At 43.5% G+C, this 14,860-nt stretch overlaps 1 pseudogene; it reads right to left on the bottom strand.

Annotated features, from left to right (window-relative positions):
- Positions 1-2,141: 2,141 nt before the first annotated feature.
- Positions 2,142-14,534, bottom strand: LOC124545885 (annotated as a pseudogene).
- Positions 14,535-14,860: the final 326 nt, after the last annotated feature.

The following is a 14,860-nucleotide window of genomic DNA, read 5'->3' as shown; positions in this document are numbered from 1 at the left end:
CCCATGTTTCGTCGAGTCAAGCAAAGTTTTCAAATGTCTCTTTAACGAAGTGGCTTAAAAATCGACAACGCTACGCAACGGTGTCACCTCTCTCCATTATTATCTTGCGTTCATCCATTTTTTTTTTTTTTACCAAAAACCAATGGCCTTGTCATCTGTTAACAAAGAAGTTTTGCAGCCACTGAATAATTCTGCCTCGCAAAGAGTAACAATTTATTGTTAGCTGTCTTCTTTCATACTATTCATACAAGTGGCGAATCTTGTTGAAATGAGTTTGTTACTCGTTCAGTCCTCTTTTTACCAGGTGTCCGTAGTGTAGAGGAACCTTTCCTTCCTGTTCTGCACAGTACTTTTTCCTTACAAACTGTGACAACTGTGTTCCTATGTGTCTTCAAAGCGTTTGCAATTCTTTTGACTACCTTTGTTAGAGGTCGCACCATTACCATATCTGTCGTGTCCGACCACGCGAAACATGAGCAGATCGCTGACCACTGCGTTTAGTAATCACACATTTCGGCACACGTGAACTGCAAGCGTGACATTCTAGCAGCTGTATCAGTTTTGACGATGGTAAACGTAACATAGATGGCGCAGCCAAGTTCTGATTGGCTGTTGCTGTGGCAGAAGCCTTGTAACCAGCTAGACGCCAATCACGTTGTTGTTCTGATCCATGTATAGTACGACGCATCTATCCCTGGAGAACCACAACCCACAACTGAACCATTTTCCCACAAATGTGAGAATGGGCCTTTTAGAAATGACTGATTCAATTATTCTGCATTATTGAGGTAAACAAAATGAAGAATAGTACAAATACAGTAATTTCCTCTAAAGCAATATTGAGATATATTGTATTTATAAGCTGCCTTCCATTCGATAAAGATTGAAACGTGTTATAGCTCTATCACCTAATAATCCATTAGATCGTACAGGAACTCGCTCTGGGAATGCAGTGTTTTCTACGTGCAGTTTACAATCTCCCTAAAGGTGGATGGTAGTTCTGTGAGTGTTCGTGTTTCGTAAGTCGACGATAGTGGTGATAAGTGACTTGCTTATCGTGATACTATTCATGTAAAAACGGAAGATCTGCAGTCGCCTTCTGATGTTAACTCACACAGACTAATTAGTCAATCTCTGACACTTAGCCTCTGGAGGTGACTAATAAAGTCTCGTTGATGGAAGCACGGTCTTACATCCTTACAATGGACGTTGTTATACCTATCGCCTATTGTTAGTGCGTAAACCGCAATCTTCCGAGAGAAACGGGTTGCAGATTAGCTTGCATCTGTGCGATTGTATTTCTTCCCGCCTTTTCAGGGATGTGGTCGGACGCACTGAGCAGGGTGTACCGAGGGAGCGGCGAGATAGGCTCTTTTCACACTATATGGTTTTGACCGTACGGCAAAAAGTCGGACGATGGAAATCCGAATGGGCAACAAGTTCATGCTGTACAGTTTATGCGTGCTGTTCGTTTTTAAATCCAGTTTATGGCGTGTGCTGTTATGGTTATTGTGGTACTGATAGCAACGCATAGTTTCAAAGGTTGGCACTACCACGAGACACAGACGACAGCGCCCTCTAGCCGGTGCTGTTGAAGACTACGAGCTCCGCGACTGCTTCGGCCCATTTGATCAGGTGCAGCAAACTAGGATACTTCGCTTCACCTTCGCACCCCATTCCAAGTTATATATTGTTATTGCTGGAGTAAAGGAGATTTAAATTCACACAGCAGTACCGACGTGTTTTACCTTTTCCCGATCCAACCCACGCGTCGCCTTCCAGGCGGGATACAAAAGTTATAACGAATCGTAAACAAATTATTGCATTATGGTTATGCAAAACGCTAGGACGACCACTTCCCGGTGCATCTGTCACTGAACCCGTACTTCGAAAGTTGTTAATCAAATCTCGCACAGTATCGCGATGTGGGATTGTTGTCTCCGGGAAGACTGAATTAAATGTTTGACGAACTGAAACTGTGTTGAAAGAACAACGCAAACGTCGTGTTTGGGTGGAAAAAGGAAGTGGGCTTTTTTTATACCTTATTTGAGGATCTACGGAAAGATGGAAATCCATTATTTTCGAATATCCATCTCCTCATTTGATGAATTACATGAAACACTCGAAAATGCCCTTCAGTGTCAAAATACACAATTTAGGACTAGTATACAACCAGTTAGTGAGTTACTTGTAACAAAATCAATACTGTCTCCGATTGAGGATGCCACCGAAGTTACAGAAAGGCTATTCCCCTCTCTTACTGGGGAGGTGAAGTCCCCGAAATAACGTAATACTGGATACGGTTGGTCTTGGTTATTTCCAGCTGTAGGTGGCTGTTTTTGGTTAGGTATAGGCATTTCTTGAAGTCGGGGGGCTCGGTTACGACCAACTGTAGACTGCTGAGACTGGGGACGTATAGGTAGTCGGGCGTAAGTTAGAGGAATTTGGCCGTGCATGTTTCATTGTTCGCGGTAGAAAGGAGGTTGATTGGAAGTGTTGTGAAAGTGTTAGGACTGAAACTGAGTTGTGGTTGGAGGTTGCAGAAAATTCAGTTGAGGATGACTGGTGTATTGGTGATTAGGAAAGCGAGGTAGATGAAGGTCCACTGCTTTCTTTTTTTCTTTGATGTTTCCTGTTACATTCAAAACTTCCATTTGAAATTGTATGAACTTCTCATTATCAAAGTTTTGCAGATGAGGCATGAGACTTTGTAAGGAAGCCGTTTTAGTGGAAGGTTTTTCTGCTTCTATTGCTTTTAAAATTCTCAGTTCAACCTCGTCAGATTTCTTATGTTTGTTCACTGGTGATATACTTGTCGGTTTTTTAGTCACTGGAGAAGAAACACCCAAAATACTAACGGAAGCTTACAGTTACAGCTTCATGCCTCCTACCCCTTCATTTTGTTGTTCCTGGCTCTGCTTCATACTATCAACAGTCTCTCGTTCGTCATAGAGTTTAGTTAAGAACTGCAGTTGGTCAAAATACACGCATTTCTTAGACTTCAACGCTTTCGAGCCACTTGTCTTGTTAACATTGATCTTCTTCTTGTAGTTGGAAACCGAATCTCGAAGATCAGTCCATCTCCTTATTACTTCTTTACCTGAAAAGAAAACAATAATTGTTATCTGTAACTGTAGGTAAAGTTTTGGAGTTTTGTATACAATTTTTCTTTTCTAGATATCTTGCAGGTAGTTGTAATTTTACTGAACTACACTACAATTAGGCAATAGGAGTTTCTATGGCATGTAAAATAGTACAAGATGTATGTAGAGCAAACTTGTCTGTAATTAGAGAGGACTGCATTCTTGTGCCAGCGTTAGAGATGTGGAATTCGACAGCTTTTGGATTTGAAACTACAGCTAACTTCCCACAGTGCATAGCAGTAGTTGATGCGAAACTTACCCGTCTTACCTCCCCGTTTAACGTAGGGTCAAAGTATTTTAACTGTACAGAACATAATTCTTTAGTTCCAATAGCAGTAGCAGATTTCAAAGATATATTTGTATATTATGATGTAGGAAGTTACGGTAAGGACTGCGACTCATCAATTTTGAAGCGACCCAGTTTGTGTTAGCCAACAGAAGAAACAGAGCAAGAATTGCCGAAACCAAAACGTCTGCCAGGAACGGAGAGTCCAAATATGACTTACTTCTTCCTCGGAGATGAAGCTCCTGGATTACACAAGCATTTCCCGAAACCCTTTAAAGGAATAAATTTGACAGTGGAGATAAAAATATTTAATTATTGGCTGCACAGAGCAAGAAGACATGTAGAGTGCGCCTTTGGTATCCTAACTAATAAGTTGCGCATACTTCACCGGTCCATTAATGTACAACCAGACTAAGCTGTCATTATTGTAAATGCTTGCATTGGATTGCATAATTTTGTTCTTGAAAGAGACAGATGTAGCGATGTAGATACAATATGTCTATCACAGGCCATAAGTCCGAACCATAAGAGGTGGACCGACTGTAAACAATCTGAGAAATGTCTACGAAAATTTGTCGTCGGAAGTGTTTCATGGAAAATGACAAAAGTATAAACTTAAATTAATAAATATCAGCTAAACTAAAGTAAGCATTAAAACGGTTTTTGTATAGTAATTCATTCTTTCAAGAATTTGTTAGTCAAAATTTACTTACCAAATGCATTTTTGTTCTTGGCATCAAGAGTATCACATTCTGAGAGTAAGTATCAAGAAATTAGTCCCACAGCACAGCTCGGTCTTCCACAAGGGTAATCAAAACTTATGCATCAATATATTCTATTATTTTAACAGCAACAATAGGTAATAGACAACTAAAATGCAACTACACACTCTTGATGACAACTGACTGTTGACCGTACGATTTAAAACCGTGAAGTGTGAAAGTGTATACGAGGGTTGGAACTTAAATAGTGGCAACTACTTATTCACAACCGATAGAAAAGAGTTACATGTATGCACCTGTTACTGTCCTTCAAAGTAGTCACCAGCGTTGTGTAGAACCCCTTGCCAGCGATGGGGAAGGCGTAGTATACCGTTAGCAGAGCCTGTTCTGTTGATGGTGCGAATGGAGCCGTCTACTACCTATCGAATCTCTGGAACAATTCTGCAGCAAATGCCACGAAGTGGTTCCTTCATCTTTGGAAGCAAATCAAAGTCACAAGGACTTAAGTCCGGGGAGTATGGTGGATGGTACAGTACTTCCCAGTCCCATCGACCGCACGGAGAGCCACAGCTTGCGTTGTATGCGCCCGCGCATTGTCGTGCAAAATAGTGGGTGATTGCGCAGAAAGTGTCGCCGCTTCTTTCGCAAAGCTGGTCGCAGGTAATGCTCCAAAAACGAACAGTAATACTATGCATTGACGGTCTGCCGTGGAGGAACGTAATGCGCTAGGATAACACCATCACAGTCGTACATGAGAATCATCATAACTTTCACCTTACAGGGGCTCTGACGTACTTTCGACTTTCGCGGCGACCCATAATGACGCCATTCGTTGGATTGGCGTATCAGTTTTGACTCGTACGATATGACCCATGTCTCATCCAGTGTTACGATACGGCGTAAGAAAGCCTCTCCTTCGCGCTCATAGCGCTCCAAGTGCGTCTGAGCAGCGTCGGAACACATCCATTTCTGCATTTCCGACAATTCATGCGGAACCCATCGTGATGCAATTTTTCGCATGCCCGGGCGTTCCTTCAGGACGCGAAGCACAGTCGTATGCGCTAATGCCGGTTTCGTGGGCGAGCTCACGAATCGTAGGGCGTCGATCACTGCTGTACGACCTCTGGCACATTGAATCTTGATCCAACTCCGTTGTTCCTGTTTCGAAAACATAGTGACACCGTTACGTTAGACCGTTTGCTCACAAGTGACTGAAAAAAAGAAAAGGTTCAAATGGCTCTGAGCGCTATGGGACTCAACTGCTGAGGTCATAAGTCCCCTAGAACTTAGAACTACTTAAACCTAACTAACCTAAGGACATCACTCACATCCATGCCCGAGGCAGGATTCGAACCTGCGACCGTAGCGGTCGCGCGGTTCCAGACTGCAGCGCCTAGAACCGTTCGGCCACTCTAGCCGGCACAAGTGACTGCGTTTCCCTCGATTGTGCGCACGCCGGTGACATGGGGCGGGAGAGTCCATTTGCTCGGAGGTAAGGTAGGTATGTCAACAACGTGTGCTATCAGCGACAATAGTAGAATCCACTGCATAGTGTCTCCACAGCAAAGTTGCCACCATTTAAGTTCCAACCTACCTATTTGGTCACGTACACCAGTACGTTATCGGTCGCCGTCCGGCAGTGGCAGTGGACGGCTCCTACACGGCGCCGCTACGGCATTTTGCCGTCACCGTGTGACATGAAAGGGGGTATGCTCATCTTCACTCCACTCCACTAAGAGACCGTCGCCGTTCGAACTGTTTACAATACGAAAAAAAATGTAGGAAAGGAAGATGATTTAAGAATTACCCAGGAGGGGTGCGTGATTATCCTTCTCCTCGGACTGAGCGAGGCGGCGCGGTGGTTAGCACACTGGACCCGGATTCGGAAGAACGACGGCTCAAATCTCTACCTGGCCATCCGGATTTAGGTTTCCCGTGGTTTCCCTAAATCGCTCCAGGCAAATGCCGGAATGGTTCCTTTGAAAGGCCACGGCCGATTTCTTTCCCCATCCTTGAAACACTGCGACTGTATGTTCTGTCGACGGGTCGTTACGCTCAAATCTTCCTCCCTTCCTCTTTTGCCTGGAAGAAGAAGCCTTTCCCTCGGCCCACGACTGCAAACGCACGCTGTTGTGGCAGCGATATTCCGGCCAAGCAGCGTCATAAAGGAACAACTTTGAGTGAACGGATGCCCGTTGCTAACATGGTTTGTGTGGCGAAAAGTTCACTCAGTTGCCACCTACACAGCTCGCTTATCTTCAACGATGGAGCTCTCGATAATGTAGAATCTCGGAGGTCGGGAAATGGGTGCTGAAGCAAATAATTTTATTTGAAAGAAGGCTTCCAATTTCTTCCAGCTGTGGACGAGCGAGATACGATTGTGTCTGAAGCAAGTAAAGAGGTAGAGGCGATATGTAATTTACTTGCCCTCCCAATCTAATACTATAGCTGCTGCAAAGTTTCGATTGGTCCTATCTGCCGTATAAATAAAAAATAATCCAAGGATAAGCATCGTGGCACTGATTAATAATATCACGGGAGTTGTTAGGGATGACTATACTCTGTTCATCTAAAGTTGAACCCTCGTGTGAACAAACGTATGCTCTCCTATACGTCATCGGCTTCATTGCTGAAGAGAGACTACGTCGTAAGACACTGGAAGCAGGTCTTATTGATATATTAGGTGTCTTGTTGTCACACTAGCGTGAACAACTGTGATAAACGTTGAGAATCGAAGGTCTTAAGTGTCTCGGCCCATCATTGTGATACATTTAACCCATACAGTTTTTGTATGAAAATCACCCGACACTAGGTTGAAAAAAATGTTACAACTGAAATATATTTTGCGGAAACTCGCTCAGTAAAGTTATTCTTAAAAGCGGAATATTAGTTCCGTGGAAGGAGTAGGATGGAGGGGAGAAAATAAAACACAGTGTCTACAAAATGAGACTTAAAACTATTAAAAACTGCGTTTATCAATCACGAAACACACTAATGCTTTAGGGTGTACCACATAAAACCGGTACGCCTCACGTCCAAGATTCAAGTAACAATGAACTAACCAAAAAAAACAAACAGATAATAGGAACGCTAAAAAAACATGAGGTTATCTGTTTATAAGAGATGCTGGAAGTGGTGGCCATGGGCTTCCATCGCTAACTTCGTGTGATGACCTTATCAGTAACGGGCTGTAATTCTGCAGTCCTGATGATGCTAATGTCTCTAGTAATGCTCCGTCTATTGTGCGAGGATTGTCATCATACACTTTGGCTTTTAGAGTGTCCCATAAATAAAAATCACACAGTGTTATGTCCGTGGATCTTGGCGACCAGAGGCTTCTACTAACAAGGAAACACATTTGTGATGTGGGCCCTACTTTGCTTGGATGTGTGAGCAGTTGCTCCGTCTTGTTGGAATATTGCATACAGCTTCTCTGCATCTGTTAATTGTGTATAGAAAGAATCAAAGCTCTCTAGATTAAAAAATACGGGGTCAATAATGTGCATGCTGGACTATACACACCAAACACCTATCTCCTCTGAGTGGAGAGGTTCTTCGTGCAGAATATGTGGATTGACCTGCGACCAGTAATTGCAGTTCTAGGAGCTTACAGAACCTGACAAATGAAACGAGGCCTCGTCTGACATGAAGTAAAGCAAGGGGTCCAAAAACCGTTAGCATTTCAAGTTAACAGCCAGTTACAATAATGAACGCCTTTTTCCTGATCATCAAATTTCAACTCTTGTACCACACTCACTCGACAGGCTTTCAAGTTCACATCTTTTAGTACACGGTGGCACGATATACGAGATACACCAACCTGCTGCGATATCCTCCTTAGCGATTTGTGCTGACTATTCGTAGTGTCCATGCGAATTCTGTCTATAGTTTCAGGGCTACTCACTGTCAGTCGGCTATTCCTCTGCATACTCTGAACAGATCCTACAGCCCTCTATTTCTTGTACAGGTCTTGAATAGTGCTGGTCATGGGGAGTTTCCTACCAGTATACTTGACTTGAATGATTTCTTTACATTCCGTGATGGTGCGTATCTTCGTGTATGACTCCACCACAGCTTGCTGTTATAATGCAAACTGCCCCATTTGTGTAACAATTCAACAAGAGGAGCTTCTCACAACAACTGACACTTGGAGATACAGCTGCATTCAACTTTCCGATAAAACGCAGTGTAGCCAACTTTTTAGACAGTGTTGCCACTTCACAAGCAATTCGACTAGAGATGATTAATCGGTATGTGAGGCGCAGCGGTTTTGTGTGGGACACCCTGTACCGCTTTATAATTAGCAACTACTTTTTATTGTTATTCAAGGTTAATTAATACAAAGATTAATTAGTAGCAACATTTTGCTGTGTTCTTGTCTTCCTCTGCCAAGCCTCTTTGTTCAGGGCATCATCCTTGCGCCTGCTATGATGCTCTGTTTACACGGGTGGGACACCAGCGGCCCGCCTGCCGGATCCGGTGTAACGTGTCTTTCGTTTCTGGTGTATAAAAATAAGAGAAATATTTCATTCTTCCTTAAATTATGTAATGCATAAATAAAGGTTTGCCGCAGAAAGGACACGCCACAAATACGATGGCACGAAGTAGCTACTAATATGACACACATCAAGGTACAACATGTTTTATTGTACTGAATTACTGTCATTAAATAACTATACCATCACGCATAATGATGTTTTGTGTATCAGGTCCTGGTAGTTATTGAACATCATTATTGTTTGACGGCTCGTTGATCATGAAAACATTATGTAGACTTCCACGTCGGAAACGTTAACGAATATTAATTCGGACTTCGTAAAAATAAACAAGTAGGTTCGACTTTTTGAGATTACAGCGCGGCGAGATAAGCAATCGGCCGTTCAGCCTTCCAACAATATGTTCATTGTTTCCCGATACATCTCCTGGAACACATTAAATCATCAGAATAAAATTTAATGAATAGACTCCAGCAATTGTGGATGAAACGATTATTATTCAATAAATCACATATTAACACAGATGACAACACGTTCGTCCTACTACCTCAGAGTCAGAAACGCGAGTAAGTAAGCGTAAGAGGAAGTTTTACAATAAAAACAATGAATGTAATACAGAGATTGCTAATTATGCCTTATGCACACTGTCTGTAAGTTCTAATTGACAACGGTTACTCAACCTTTAGTTTTTTGATAAAGGTAAAATAAAATAATACATCTTTTATAACATGCGTTTCTACGTCCCACTATTGGTTTCAGTCTTGCCGCGGAAGAAATTTATGGGAGAAAGAAAGCGATGCACTGCGGAATTTTGCAACGGAGATTGTCAAGGCAGCTATTACACTGAAGAGTCAAAGAAACTGGTCACCTGTCTAATATCGTGTACGGCCCCCGCAGCACGTACAAGTGCTGCAGCACGACGTGGCATGGACTCGACTAATGTCTGAAGCAGTGCTGGAGGGAAAAGACACAATGAGTCCTGCAGGACTGTCCATAAATCCGTAAGAGTGCGAGGAGGTGGAGATCTCTTCTGAACAGCACGTTCTCGAGGCATCCCAGATATGCTCAATAATGTTCGTGTCTAGGGGGTTTCGTGCCCAGCGAAGGGTTTAAACTCAGAAGAGTGTTCCTTGATCCACTTTGTTAATAATTCTGGACGTGTTGGGTATTGCGTTGTCCTGCTAGAATTTTCCAAGTCCGACGGAATGCACAATAGGCATGAATGGATGCAGGTGATCAGAGAGGATGCTTATGTATGTGTCACCTGTGAGAGTCGTATCTAGACGTATCAAGGGTCCCGTATCACTCTAGCTGCACATGCCCCACACCACTACAGAGCCTCCACCATCTTGAACAGTCTCCTGCTGACATGCAGGGTCCACGGATTCATGAGGTTGTCTCCATATCCGTATGCGACTATCCGCTCGATACAATTTGAAATGAGCGTCGTCCGAACGGGCGACATGTTTCCAGTCATCAACAGTCCTCTGTCGGTTCAAAATGGTTCAAATGGCTCTGAGCACTATGGGACTCAACTGCTGAGGTCATTAGTCCCCTAGAACTTAGAACTAGTTAAACCTAACTAACCTAAGGACATCACACACATCCATGCCCGAGACTGGATTCGAACCTGCGACCGTAGCGGTCTCGCGGTTCCAGACTGCAGCGCCAGAACCGCTCGGCCACTTCGGCCGGCCCTCTGTCGGTGTTGATGGGCCCAGGGGAGGAATAAAGCCTTATGTCTTGCAGTCATCAAGGGTACACGAGTGGGCCTTCGGCTTCGAAAGCCCATATCGATGATGTTTCGTTGAATGGTTCACACGCTGACACTTGTTGATGGCCCAGCATTGACATCTGCAGCAATTTGCGGAAGGGTTGCACTTCCGTCACGTTGGCGGTTCTCTTCAGTCGTCGTTGGCTCTGTTCTTGCAGGATCTTTTTCCGGCCGCAGCGGTGTCGGAGATCTGATATTTTACGGTATTCCTGGTATTCACGGTACATTCGTGAAATGGTGATACGGAAAAATCCCCACTTCATCCCTGCCTTGGAGATGCTGTGTCCCATCGCTCGTGCGTCGACTACACCACGTTCAAACTCACTTCAATCATGATAACTTGCCATTGTAGCTGCAGTGAGTGACATAACAACAGCGCCAGACACTTGTCTTCTATACTGTTTTTGAATACGCATTCCTATACCAGTTTTTTTTTTTTTTTTTTTTTTTTTTTTTTTTTTTTTTTTTTTTTTTTTTTTGTCCGCAGCTCGTGGTCGTGCGGTAGCGTTCTCGCTTCCCACGCCCGGGCTTCCGGGTTCGATTCCCGGCGGGGTCAGGGATTTTCTCTGCCTCGTGATGACTGGGTGTTGTGTGCTGTCCTTAGGTTAGTTAGGTGTAAGTAGTTCTAAGTTCTAGGGGACTGATGACCATAGATGTTAAGTCCCATAGTGCTCAGAGCCATTTGAATTTGAACCAGTTTTTTTGGCGCTTCAGTATATAAAACATCACTAAGGAAACAATGTTCATGACTCATAAATAAACGTAAGCATCTGTAGATAGGGTGAACATAAAAGACATTTACTCTCAAAAACACGCGTTTTGACACATAATGTTGTGGCGTGGCGTGTCCACAGAGCGTAGAAGTAAATTCTATGAGGTGTGTGAGAAAAGTGATGAGACTGGCAACACTGCGAGCGGTGTCTCAGCGCTGTGTTGTCCTACTTGTGTAGGCCGATGTGTTCATCCCTTCCAGATGCTCAGTCCGAGTTTCAGCTCTATACAGCCATCACGTGATTTTTGAGACCGCCATCAGTGAAGTTGTGGTTGTGTTGTATGTTACGAAAATGGAACAGCGGAATTAAGAGCAACGCTATGCTATCAAATTTTGTGTTAAACTTGGGGAACCCGCGAGTGTGACCTTTCATAAAGTTGAAACAGTCCTATGAGGACCATTCCTTATCAAGCGCCAATTTCTTCGCTACATCATATCTGGAAGGCCGAGAATACGCCGAAGGCGAACCTCTCTTAGGAAGACTTCAAAAACCGACGGAAACTTCGAACACGTGCGTGCTCTTGTGAGATCAGCCCGTCATTTAACAATAAGAATGATGGATGACGTATTAAACTTGAACATCAAATTTTGACCGATCTTTTTACAGTCAAAAGGTTTGTGTGAAAGCGGTGCCGAAAGCCCTTACAACTGAGCAAAAGGACAATCGAAGAAACGTGTGTGTTTACATTCTTGACAGGATTACCAAAGACCACGAATGATTCAGTCGTGCGATCGTATGTGATGAATCCTGGATTTTTGAGTGCAATCCTGAGGCAAAGCGGCAAAGTGAGGAGTGGCACGCTTAGACACATCCTTGACCGAAAAATACGCGAATGAGCAAATCAAACATGAAAACAATGCTGATTTGCTTTTCAGACAGTAGGTGTAACGTGCATAAAGAATTTGTTCCTCCAGGAAAAACTATCAACGAAGTGTTTTACAAAGATGTCCTTGGCAGGCTCAGGAAAAGAGTACATCGAGTAGACCGGACATTGCAGACAAGTGCATGCTGCATCATGGCAACGCCCCATGTCATAAAGCGACTTTTATCACGGAATTTTTGAGCTCAAAAGGCATTACTGTTGTTCCACGGCCCTCCTATGCACCTGACCTGAGTTCTTGTGACTTTTTTTCTTTTCCCGAAATTGCAAAAGCTCTTAAGGGGGCCTCGACGTGAAAATGACTGAAAAATCGAAAAAAAATTGCCGCCCTCTGAAAGACAAATTTCTCCCGTTTCCAAAAATGTATGGTTTATTAACTTTTAAATTGTTATTATAGGCTTAAACGCTCGTTGAACACATGTCTGCACACTGACTTCAGGCAAGGAATATCACCATAAGCATTCCATGCCTGCTACAGTCATGGAAACAATAAAGCCAATAACAGGGACCTTGCAGATAAAAAATTGCTTAGCAAATGTCTACATGGCCGTACACAAAACCCTAATGAGACTTCCAACAGCTGCGTGTGGCAACGAGTACCAAAAACAGTGTTTGTTGGATGGACAGTACTCAAAATGGGTGTGATGGATGCTGTCATCTGTTTCAATGATGATGTAACTAGCACGACAGAAGTAACGGAGAAATTAGGCATTCAGCCAGGAAATAATATGATGGCTGCTCTGACTGCCATAGATCGTCAGCGACTAGTTGAAGCTGAAAGGGCTGTGGAAGCCACCACTAAAGAGTCCAGAGTAAGGAAAAGGCTCCTGAAGAAGCTTGCAGAGGATAAAGAAGCAGCTGGCCAGCAAGATTATGCTGCTGGAATGTTCTCAAAGAGGTATACGGTGAGTCAAAAACACTGTGAACATTCTTTTCTCATTTTCTCGAAACTACATTTTCAGAACATTAGGTACATATAACTTCACAATGGTTTTATCCATCTGCACCAAAGTTCTCTTAAGTGAAGAACGGGATAGCATCTTTGTATTATCTCTAAAAGATCACAGAAATGATCTATGTTTTCATTCTGTATATAATTTTAGCTGTATTTTTTAGACAAAATAGTAATGTGATATAATAAGGGTTTTTCTATTTCCTCTGATATACTCCAAACTACAAAACGAGAGGCATAATGTGTTCCTATGAATGTTGACAACAGCCTGCCACAGTTTGAATGCTGTTAGACTGATGATGGACCAAAAAATGGTACCAGAATGGGAACGTGTATTACAAAAACATCTATTAGGCAAAATACTGTAACTCTTAAACTATAGTAGATATTTCAATAAATTTACTTTTACAGCTTGAGTTAATGTCATTCATTGTTGATAAAAAAAACCACAACTTCCTCCGCATAGTAGACCAAGAGTAATGTGCACTGAGAGCGAGGTATAAAAATGCAGCCCGTTCACGTCCAGGTCCCCTTACAAGGATGTCATTTTGGGGCCTCTGGAGAACATTCATAACTATGTGACCGACATAAGGCCCTACCAGTTGCAGCTTTTCAGCGCTGCTACCACGACTGAGAACAACGATTCCGCCGGTGTACAGCTGCCTAACGGAACTGCTTTGAAAGGGACGATATTGTAGTCTGAAACAAAAGTAAAAAAATTGGTAGATGAGAAATCAGTCTCATCACTTTTATCACATACTTCATATGCTCTGTGAGTGTGTCGGGAAAAGAGTGCCATTCATATTGGTTTATTACCTCGTAAACATTAACCTCACATACGCTATAGATCTGAATTATGAGCTGAGAGTTGGCTGGCGAACGTAACTAATAATGTGAATCAGGCCCACGGAAAAACAAACGTTGTCAGTGCCTGCTCTATTTCTTCGTTGAAACGATATTCCCAAAAAATAAATAAAGAAATAAAATAAAATAAAAAAACGCCGTGGTTAGCCCTATATCCGTCTGCCACGTGGTTAGGAGGGCTTCAGTGGGGATGCAAATCGACCCCTGTGGGCTTCCCTCAGTGATCTTTTTAGTCACCTTGTAACTCGCTTCTCGGTCACTTTATTTCAGTAGGGATATCAATAAAACAATTACGGTATGCGTTACCCAAATATACAAGGTCAAGGTGGGTACGGCAACTTCTCGGATACCGTGTGGAAGAGAGCGTTCAGTTAAAAGCCGGCGTGGTCATATTTGAATAAGCGGTGGACAGCCCTGAAAGACCACACCCGAGCCGTTCGTCCAGCCAAGATCAAGGACGACCTGTCACCAAGCCAGCAACCTGCGCGCCGCCTTTGTTCCCTTTGCTCCGGCATATTTACCGCGCCGTCTCTGTGTCAACGCGTGCCGTGGTCCGCGCCGTACCTTCCTTTTTTTATACGCATAATAGACTAGGGCGTGGCCGACTTCTCACCTGTTGCAGCCCAGGGCGGCGTGCAAACCATTTGTCAGCCTCTCGTACGTGAATCATCGAATCTGCAAACGGATTTGAACGGTACTCTAGACGGAGAACTTCTGTTGCATCTCCATCTACACCAGTACTCTGTCAATTGCATGGCCGGGTACCACGTTATTTGAACTTCTTCCAGTTGCAATCGCGTACAGGCGCGTACACAGTACACCACCGAGCGAGGTGGCGCAGTGGTTAGACACTGGACTCGCATTCTGAAGGACGACGGTTCAATCCCGCGTCCGGTCATCCTGATTTAGGTTTTCCGTGATTTCCCTAAATCACTCCAGGCAAATGCCGGGATGGTTCCTCTGAAAGGGC

Source organism: Schistocerca americana, chromosome 8 (genome assembly GCF_021461395.2).
Source record: "Schistocerca americana isolate TAMUIC-IGC-003095 chromosome 8, iqSchAmer2.1, whole genome shotgun sequence".
Classification (NCBI taxonomy): Eukaryota; Metazoa; Arthropoda; class Insecta; order Orthoptera; family Acrididae; genus Schistocerca; species Schistocerca americana.
The sequence above is the reverse complement of the archived record's forward strand: the minus strand, read 5'-3'. Positions and strand labels throughout refer to the sequence as shown.